The 9,676-nt window shown below is 44.3% G+C and overlaps 1 protein-coding gene across 5 annotated transcripts in view; it reads left to right on the top strand.

Annotated features, from left to right (window-relative positions):
• Positions 1–283: 283 nt before the first annotated feature.
• The window catches only part of OXR1 (oxidation resistance 1), a 535,173-nt gene continuing 525,780 nt past the window's right edge, over positions 284–9,676 (top strand). For 2 of the 5 annotated variants that reach the window (XM_066265827.1, XM_066265822.1), the window contains exon 1: positions 284–449. The gene's annotated coding sequence lies outside the window, so the exon portion shown is untranslated. Of the gene's footprint in view, positions 450–6,914; positions 7,040–9,676 lie in introns of all 5 variants that reach the window. The other 3 variants (XM_066265828.1, XM_066265825.1, XM_066265824.1) reach the window with 2 other exon arrangements.

The following is a 9,676-nucleotide window of genomic DNA, read 5'->3' as shown; positions in this document are numbered from 1 at the left end:
GGGCGCAGAGTGCGGGGAGGGACCTGGCAGGACGTGCACTCTGGTCTCCGTTACTCAGCGCGCGGCTGGGGTATGTGCAGCTTTAAGTCCCAGCCGTGCCATCGCAGGACCTATTTTTAGCGGAGCAGCTCCCCCCCTTTTCCCCGGTCCCCAGCGTGGTAGCCTCCAGCTGGCGGCGACTACCCGGCGGCTCCTCTCGGTCTCCCCCGCCGCTGCTGGCTCTTGGTATGACCCACGCGGGCTGGCCAGGGAACTGAGCATGTCTGGAAGCGCTCGGCGGCCTCGGCGGCGGCGGGGGCAGAGCCGGGCTGCGTCAGGCTGAGCCCATTCACCGTGCGGCCGCAGGAGCGCAGCGCCGGTGCCGCGCCGCCCAGCCCCGCCGAGAGGGGCGCACTCGCCGTCGCGGGGCCCGCCGCCGCTCACCGCAGCCCCCTCCTGGCGACCCGCAAGTAAGTTTGTTAGATGGTCGGGCGGTGGGGCGAGGGCATGGCGCCCCGGGGAGCCCAGTCTGGCGGGCTGGAGGCGCGGCTGGCGCCCGGGAGAGCCGGCTGGCTGCTGTCCCCTGTGGCTGGCGCTTCGGCGAGCCTCTTGGCCAGTTTGAAAGCGGTGGCCGCTGGGATGCTCGAGCAGAGAGAACCGACAAAGCAGGAGGGCTGAACTGGCTCTGGCGAGGGTCGAGGAGAGAGGGAAGGACCGCGCGGCGAGAGAGGGACTCGGCAGGCCGGGAGCGGGCAGGTGCGGGATGGGGAGGCCGGGCTGAGGATGCGGGCGCCCGGCGGAAACAACCGCGGAGGAAAGCGGGGTGTCTCTGGGGGTAGCGTGAGAACGGCTGAGAACGCAGTATAGGGGGGGGCAGAGTAGTGGGTGAGCGTGTCCTGGCTGGAGCGGTGGGAGAGAAGATGGGAGGAAAGTGGGGCGTGTGGAAAGCGGATTTGAACTAGAGCAGAGGGCGCTGGTTGAAGGGACAGTGGGCTTCGAAGAACAAGTGGACTCTAATCATTTAGGGAATCAATACCAGGACGGGACGATATGATGAGGGAGAAAGGCAGCCTTGAATCGAGGTCTACGGAGGGAGGACAAGAGGCTACATGTTGGGAACCGGCTGGACAGGGGATGGATGCAGAAAGTGGCCTGGAAGGGCCAGCAGAAAAATCGCTGAGGGATTTGGGTGTAGGGGAAGAGGGAAGCAGTGCCGGGGTCGGACGGAATAACAGGGCTGCTGGTGGGGCCGGAAGGCATAGGAAAGGGTTGGACGCTACGTGCAGCCCCCCTAATATGACTTAGTAGCGGTCCTCGAGAGGTTCATTGGTACCCCAGGCTCCTCCTACATCTCCTACCTGGCTCGGTCGCCCGGAGGCTCGCTCTAGTTGAGCTTGTAAGGAGATTGGACTCATGTGGCTGCCTGGAAGGTAGTCAGTTTCAGGGGAGCTGCCGGAGCTTCCCTTAAGTGGTTCCCAGCACTCTCGAGGTGCAATGTAAGGTCGAATCTGTGTGCTTCAGGGGGGCGAGGGGAGTGCTGTCCGTTCTAGGCCCCGGGGATTTGTAGTCTTGCTGGAGACGTGCGGTATTTTGAGCGAGGAAGTCAGGCAGAAGTCTGCAAGGTACAACTCGCGGCCGGGCGTGTGAGTGTGCTTGTGTGTGCGCGTATTGCCGGCCCGGGGCCGCCTGTGTTGCTGCAGTCAGCCCGGAGATCCCGGGCTCTACCGGCGGCAGAGGGAGGGGATTAAGGGAAACGTGCTTTCCTACTTTTCTTCTACCTCCTTTCCCCAGGGTCACATTCTTTGCTCGTCCAGTGATGCTCCTTTCTAACCTCTCCCTGGTCCGTACACCCCCCAAACCTGACGCCAGTCTTGTCCTCTGGTTCCATACGTGGAAGAGGCGGCCGTCCCTCCACTGCCGGAGGTGGGAGTTCCCAGTGGTCAGAGGGGCTCCTGAATCCTAGGGTCCCCTGCCTGGCTGCCTGGGGCGTCGCTCCAGAGGTCCGCAGTTCACTCTGCTGCCCCTGCAGGTGACGCCGTGATGTTGCCCCTCGGACTCGGGTAGTGCGATGGCTCCAAAGGACCAGTGGGAAGGAGCAGCCCAGAAGAGTGATCAGCCCTTAGCAGTTCCAGGAGGGGAGATCTATCTCCCTTGAGTTGTCCACACATAAACATAACTTAAAAAGACCAGATCAGTAACATACAAAACATCTAGTGCAAAAAGCTTTAAGTAAAAACGCCGCTTTGGCTGGGAAAGGTTTCACCCACAAACCGCCAGGGGGAAGAAGCTTCTGCGTACAGGATCAGAACCTGGGGGGGGGGGGGGCAGGGCACGGTGTTGTCACCAAGTCCCTAGCTTCTCAGAGTCCTTCCGGCTTGTCTTGTTGTGTTCTGTCCTCATCGGTGCCATATTTTAAGTGAGACTTTACCAGATACAGGAAATGAGGGTGAAGGCGACTCTGGAAACCTGTGCCATCTGTGGAAGGACTCAAAGAAGAGAAATGACAACTGTACCTACTGTCTACCAGTACTTCAGAGGGCTCTGAGATTGTGTGTGTACAGCTATCAAAAGCAATGCTGGACGTCCAAAATATGGGGCTGGGATGTGGGGTGGGGATGGGCGAGGGCAGGGGCGGGGGGGAGGGTGTGTGTGACTCAGATGGAGGGAAATGAGAACCTTTAAACAAGTGATCAAGGCCATTCTGTGGATTGTCTTGCAGAGTGATCACCTACTAGGGAGGAACACAGTAGAAAAGACAGCAAAGTTCTAATGGCCAAGGCATGTTCTCATTTATTCCATGTGACATTGGCTGGCCCCGTTTCTAGTATATAACTATTGAAATTTACCCTTTGAAATATGCCCATGCTTCTGAATATCTGTATGGTGGAACATTTGAATAAAAAGGCTTATGCTGTAATTTTCTGCTTCTAATACTATGTTTTTTTTTTCCTATTGATTGTTATTAATAATTGTGGTTAAGGTAAAATAAATATTATTTTAGCCATTAATTTTGTTCTCCCAAGAGTGTTATTCAAATAAAACATGACATTATATGTTTGCTTCTTTTTTTTTGTTTGGTGGTCAAGGAGGAGGGATTGTTGGGCAAGTTGATTAGAGTATCAAATAAAGGCAGAATTTAGGCACCTGAAGCTGTTATTAGCCTGTGGAGGTAAAGGCTTAATTTATAGATGCTAAATTTAATGTGAAATGAGAAAATTCTTCCCTCTTCATTCTTCCATCCTGCACTGGAAATACAAAGGATTGGACCCCTAATCCTCAGAAGCCTAATTTGGCACTAATTTTCCTAGAGTATTGTTCCTTAAACCCCAATATGCCTTAGGAAATAGTGGAATCTCTGCTTCCCTGAGGTAAAGGCATTTAGAAAAAGGTGGTGAAATGGCTTGATGAGTCAGAATGACAGAAATGTTAGAGTGGAAGAAGAGACATCACTTTTTCTTACCTTGGGGTATCTCATTGATCTCTTAGAAAAGTGGTTCCCAATGGGACAGTGTTGCCCCCCAGGGGCCACTGGCAATGTCTGCAGATGGATTTTGGTCGTCACAGCATGGGGAGAGGGGTGCTCAGGCTTCACATGGGCAGAAGCCAGGATTGTTGCTAATATTCTGCAAGGCACTGGGTGGTCACTCATCAAAGAATGACCTGACCTCAAATGTTAATAATGTTGAAGTTCAGAAATCATGCTCATAAGATATGATTAGAGTTAAAAGCAACTCCTTTTAAGATGCTTTCTGTAAGAATGAGACGGCACTCCATCACCAGATGTACAGGCTTTATTAGAGGAGAAAGACCTGCCGGGGCACTCCAGAAGAAGTGCACCGGGTTACAGACTAGGGGCGAGTTATATAGAGCCTGAGGGGATACTGAGGCAAAAGTCCTGGTATGTCCGGAATGCTCCTCCTTGTGGTGGCTTGTCAGCTTTTTTGGAATTCCTCTGTCTTGGGGGCAATAGTCCAGTAAGGTCTGACAGATAAGTGGAACATCAAGAGGGCAGTTTGGAATACACATATCTATCACTTTCAAATATTCCTATTGGAAGTCTGTCTATCTTGGAAATCAATAGTAGTTAATATTAAGAGATTTTCTTTGCAAAATAGTCCCATGTTCAAAAACACTTGTGTTAAGGAAATTAGAGATGTTTCCTTCTAGTACAATGTCTCTTCAGTCTTCAAAACAATTCCTAAAACTTATTGAGAATGTCTAGAATGAGAGGTTCTATAATACATATGTGAACTGAATAAATATGTTTGATAAAAAAAAACTTTAGCTACTTATTTTTTACTGAACTTGTATGGTAATTGCCTTTTTAAATACATAGTTTTAATTTTTAAAATTATAATTAAAGTTACAACTAGAGAGTTCTTCATGTACTGAGGAATCGTATAGAATCAGAGAGCATTAGCTGGATATTTATTAGAAGCCTCATGAAATGTCTCAGAATGAAACATCAGTATTCATGGACATCTCCACAGGAAGGTAAGAATCCTGTATAATTTTCATGTATTTAGTTTCAATTTAAAATCAACAGCATGGCATGTACTGAGAAACAACCACTCTAGCCTGTAGCACAATACTCTACCTTGAGAGGAGGAACAATAGCTTCCATCCTTAAATGTAATAAGATCAGGGAACTGTTCTAATATCGATTGTATGCAGGAACTCAGAACATCTATTAGGTAAAAGCTTTGTCCTCATCACACTGAGGCCTAGAGAAACTCAAGAGATGTGGTCAGTGTTTCTACCCTCTCCTGCCCCGTCCGCATCCCTTTGATTGGTTGATTTGTTGGTTGATTGGTGTCAGAATTTGTTCTGCAGGGATCATCATTAGGGCTGTTTACTTCCCTTCTTGTTCTAATAATCATTCCCTCCATCCTTGACCATTACCATCCCCCAGTCCCTCAGGATTTCGTGCATCAGAGGAGACTTGATACTCCTGTGCAGTCTCTTGGGCACCAAACAATCCCTCCTTTTCTCCTGTGTGTACAAACACAAACAGCTCCATTCTGCTTCCAAAGTGGAACAGAGATTTGTGTCGCTCTTGGAAAAAGATGGTGGGAGATCCCTTGTTTTTCACAAAGGCAACGTTAGTTCTTCTGCTTGCATTTTCGAATTCGTTGTTCAGTTTAGTTGCTTATTGTTGCCGTAAGGAAGGCTCTGTCTTTCCCAAGAGAATAGTGAGAGAACTGAGGAAAACAGAACTTTAGCCTGAGCAACACTGGTGTCGACAGAGTGCGCCTGTCATCGGACTATGTGAAAGCTCAAGAATATGATTAAACCAATGAGAATCATAGTTTATACATTCAACAGACATTTGAATTCAAATGTAGCTTCAGTTCTAGGCACTGAGACTCTTGTATTTGCAAGGCTGAGCTGCCTTGTACATTACAACCAGTTTGCAAAACCAAGTTCATTTGCAGAACATACAAATTTCCATATGTCTCTAAAAGCCTATCTATAAAATAAAACACGCAGTGGGTATTCATTTTCAGGAAATGGGGGCAGTCATATAGCCTGATTCTTGAAAATACTTTTGAACATAATTGGTGAGATGCAGAAGGCAAAAGAATCTGTTAGGGGGGAAACAGTTACATGGATTTCTGTATAGACTAGACAAGAAGGGAGTGAGTAATTTGAGGTGAAAAGGGTCAGTTCTTATTTCTCTTTTTCTTTCTTTAGGAAATGCTTATTGATTTTGTTTGACATCTGAGCAAGGAGAGTTGGTTTCTTTTCCACTATTACCTGTTGGATGGATGCATGTCTTTTTATACTTCTGATAACCATGGTGGTAGAAGGCAGTGGGTCGGCTGGCACTGATAGAGTAAAGCAGAATTTCAAATCGATACTGTCCTAATAATGTTTGCAATGGAATCTTTGAACACATACTGTGAGCGGTTGATCGTACCATGTCACTGTTTTGTGGAGTCTAATAGAAAGATTACAGAAGTGAGCATTTTTGCTGTTCTGAGTACTAGGTAATATATATGTTTTTTAAACTGTCAGAATATACTTGTTTGTGAGAAAATGAAATAATATGGCGGCTTCTCTTATGAGTAAAAAGACACTGTATGTTGCCTTTGCTGAATTCAAGAACAAGAGTGACAAAAGCAAAGTTTTGAAATTTATTCTTTAGCAAAGGCAAAGAGTTACTGGTTTTTATTTCCGTTTAGCTTATTGCTAAGGATGAGCAACAGCAATGCATGAAACCGACTATCTTGCTTATGGAAGGTTTTACTTTTGTCTATAAATGCTTATTCATCTTAACAAATAGCCAGAATGTTTCCTGAGGCTTTCAGCCTTCTTTATAACTAGTGTGTCTCTTCTGTCTTTGGAATATTCATGAAGAGATGTCATTTGGAATCTGAATATTGGGATGATTTGGCTGATATCATCCTTTCTAATGTTGTGAGTTCGACTTGTCGCTGCCCTCTTAAAGAAGGTGAAGTGGATAGGAGGCCTGTATGGGTGCTGACAGCAGCCTGTTTTATCCCAGGGCATGTGTATTACTTGACATTTGGTCTGGGATCCCCACTGACCAAAACATAGATCTCAGTCTTTTGAATTATGAAGCCTGACTTTAACATTGTTGACTTGAACTAATGTAATCAGGCTTAGGAATCAATGAATGTGTTTGGAAAAGAGTGCCTTGTGAGCCAGAACACTCACCGGCCATTATAAGAAAGGAGATACAGCAGTTCAAGGAGGATCTAGAGCTTTGCAGTCAAATCTGCCACTTTTTTTCTAGTAGTTCTCTGACTTTAGATGAGTTTTTTTTTTTTTTTTTTTAACATTATGGAGCTCCAATTTCCTCATCTTTGAAATGGAGTTTTTTTTGTGGGGGTTTTTTCCCCTGATTTTAGGGAATATTTTCAAGACAGAGATCCCTATTAAATAGTGGTAATGCTTATGTTTCCTTCTAGTGCTGGGTTGAAATGGCTGCTGTCCAAGAAGGGGGAGCTGAGGGAGTCAGAAGGGCCACGGGTGAGCAGAATGGGATGGAAAAGGACCCTGGAGGCGGATTGAAGATTAGGAAGGGATTTTGGAGGTGATGTTGTCTTTTGATTTTATAAGATCTTGGGGATTTAGAATTAGGAAGTAATTTTCTCAAGGTCAGCAGTCACTATGCATTATTTCAGGAGAATGCATTTCTCAAAATGTCCATCCAGACCTTCTCTGCCTTATGAGTACACTTATTTTCTTGTTGAATTCATGTTTCTTCTGTTTATTTAAAGATGCTGTTCAGCTCAAGTTGTTATCCTCCGGGTCTTCTTATAGGCAATAGTAAGTCAATGGAGCTCTAATTAAATTTGTATGGAAGTTCAACCTGGATGTTCACCTAAATGATCAGAATGATCCAGCACAACTTTATATCTAAAAATAAGAAATACCACTATTGATTATATCCTTCAATTGGGTTATATCTATTAGTGATCAGAAAATTGAAGATTGACCCTTGTTTATGATTCTGTTGATGAGTTAATAGTTTTGTTTTTGTTTTAAATCAGTTCAGTGCTGTTACCATTGTCACTTTCTGAAAAGTTTTCGATTCAATAAAAATGTGAAAACCTATTTAGTTAGTAGCGGTAAAACTTGGGCAATCAGTTGACTTTCCAGTTGCTCCTGTCTTTTGAGAATCTCCTATTCTTTTGAGAATCATACCCACCAGGTCATGGGTGTGATTCTTGTGATGATGAAATGAGATAAGGGGAGGAAAGGTCTTAGTGTGATGCCTGGCTCACTTCTTTGTACACTGCTAGTTCTACCACACTTTAGCTGTGCCTTTGAAAGCAATCATTTATATTTGAATCATTTCAGATTCTCGCACTGTCAAGAATCAGAAAATCTGATTTCAAGTGGCTTTAGTTAAAAAAAAAAAAGAAAGCGAGACTTAGTGATTGTAACTGAGTAGAGGAAGGAACTATGGCTCAGGTGGGACTTGATTTAGGGCTCAAACCATGGGACCAGTTCCTTGTTTTCCCACTGCACTTTCTTAGTTCTACTTCTAAGTGTTGGCTACATTGTTGACAGGCTCTCTCCTTGGGATTCGAAGATGGCTGCCTGAGGCTTGCAGGGCTTCTTCCTATTCCCAGATTCACAACTAAAGAGGAGGAGAGTTTTTTCATAGTTCTTGTAGAGGAAGCTGCTCTCTTCAGAAATCCCGGAAAACGTCCCCCTCACATCTCACTGGCTCTGATCAAGTAAAGAGCCTCCCTTTTCCATCACAGTAGCCAGGGGATGGTGTATTCTTGTTGGGAAGTGTGTTTTCCTATGAAAAGGTGGGAGATTGTTTTGGGAGGAGGGGTATTGTATGTATGATGGGCAGATAAACAGTAAGGAGCCACCACAGCACCTGTGTTATCTGTCCCTCACACCCAAATATTGGAGTCATGGTTTTATTTCATTTGAGTCATGGGTAAAGTCTAGAGAATTCTTTCTTCTCTATTACTGAATGTATCTTCCGAATGATGGATCTAAATCTTCGTGATTAAATGAAATGAATGCGTATTAGCTCTCTTTCTACGGTATACATCATTAGACTGGCTGGGAGGACACTAGGATATGTTTTGCTACATGTTATAGGAATAAATTAATACATTTTCTTACATTAGATACTGTACTTGGTTGTAGGATAACTGTTTTCTCAAAAACAACAGGAGTAATTGTCATCATGTAAATTATTAACTAGGTCCTTGGATTCTGAGCAAACTTGCTTGCTTCTGGCCTTACATCTGCAGACCAAACTGTAATAGATAGTAAGGCTAGTAAGAGTTATACAGCAAACAATTCTTTGTGTTTGCAAATGGCTACACGTGAGCAGCTAATAAAATATTCCAGAAAGGTTAATAGGTTAAATCTTTATATTTATTTAAAAATTCCAGAATCCTCATTGAGGCTGTTGTCGCAGAAGCCTCTTAAATGCAGTTGTTTTCTCAGATAAAATGTGCTTTTACATTGTGAATTAATGTATTAATGGACTGGGATTATTTTTCTCATCTATTTAAAACCCTTTATATAGATCACAGTGACAGGCTGTCACAATCACCTATCTCACATTTAGCAGAAGAATGTTAACCGCCATGATAAATGGCTTTGAGCAAAAAAATTATTTTCTTGTTTTCATCTAAATCATTTAGTAATAGAAACAAATGTAAGTTCCTTACTTTAAAATGTTTCAGAATGGGAAAATGAAGTCACACGTCCTTGCATTTTTAAAGCTATCTTTCAGCTGCTGTAAAACATGAGCTACTTGTGATGAGTGAGGTATGTCAGTATAGCAGTTGTTTCTCCCATAGTTTCCAGCAGGAGAGAAAATACATTTTAGCCCAATGAACTTAAAAATGAAAAACTATAGAAATCAGTATGCATTCATTACCTCTTAGATCTGTTTAGAGCTTAGATGCCTAAGAGATTTGAAGGTACCTGTTTATACCACTGAAGTGTCACTGCAGTGAGGTTTTCAGTTGTTACCAGCATGTTTTAAAATTTCAGATGAGTAATATAGCTGAGTGTACAGCAGAGGAAGAGTAAGATATGGTTTTTAATGATCTGAACTATAAGATGAACAACCCAGAGAGACAAAGAACCATTCTGGCACTGCGGGAATGTTTAGGAAGTTTTAGAAAAACCTGGGGGAGATATTTTAACGTAGCTTTATAGACACAGCTACTGATTATGTTAAATA

The sequence above is a fragment of the Saccopteryx bilineata genome, chromosome 3, assembly GCF_036850765.1.
Source record: "Saccopteryx bilineata isolate mSacBil1 chromosome 3, mSacBil1_pri_phased_curated, whole genome shotgun sequence".
Taxonomy (NCBI): domain Eukaryota; kingdom Metazoa; phylum Chordata; class Mammalia; order Chiroptera; family Emballonuridae; genus Saccopteryx; species Saccopteryx bilineata.
Note: the sequence above shows the minus strand (reverse complement) of the source record. Positions and strands in the feature narration are given on the sequence as shown.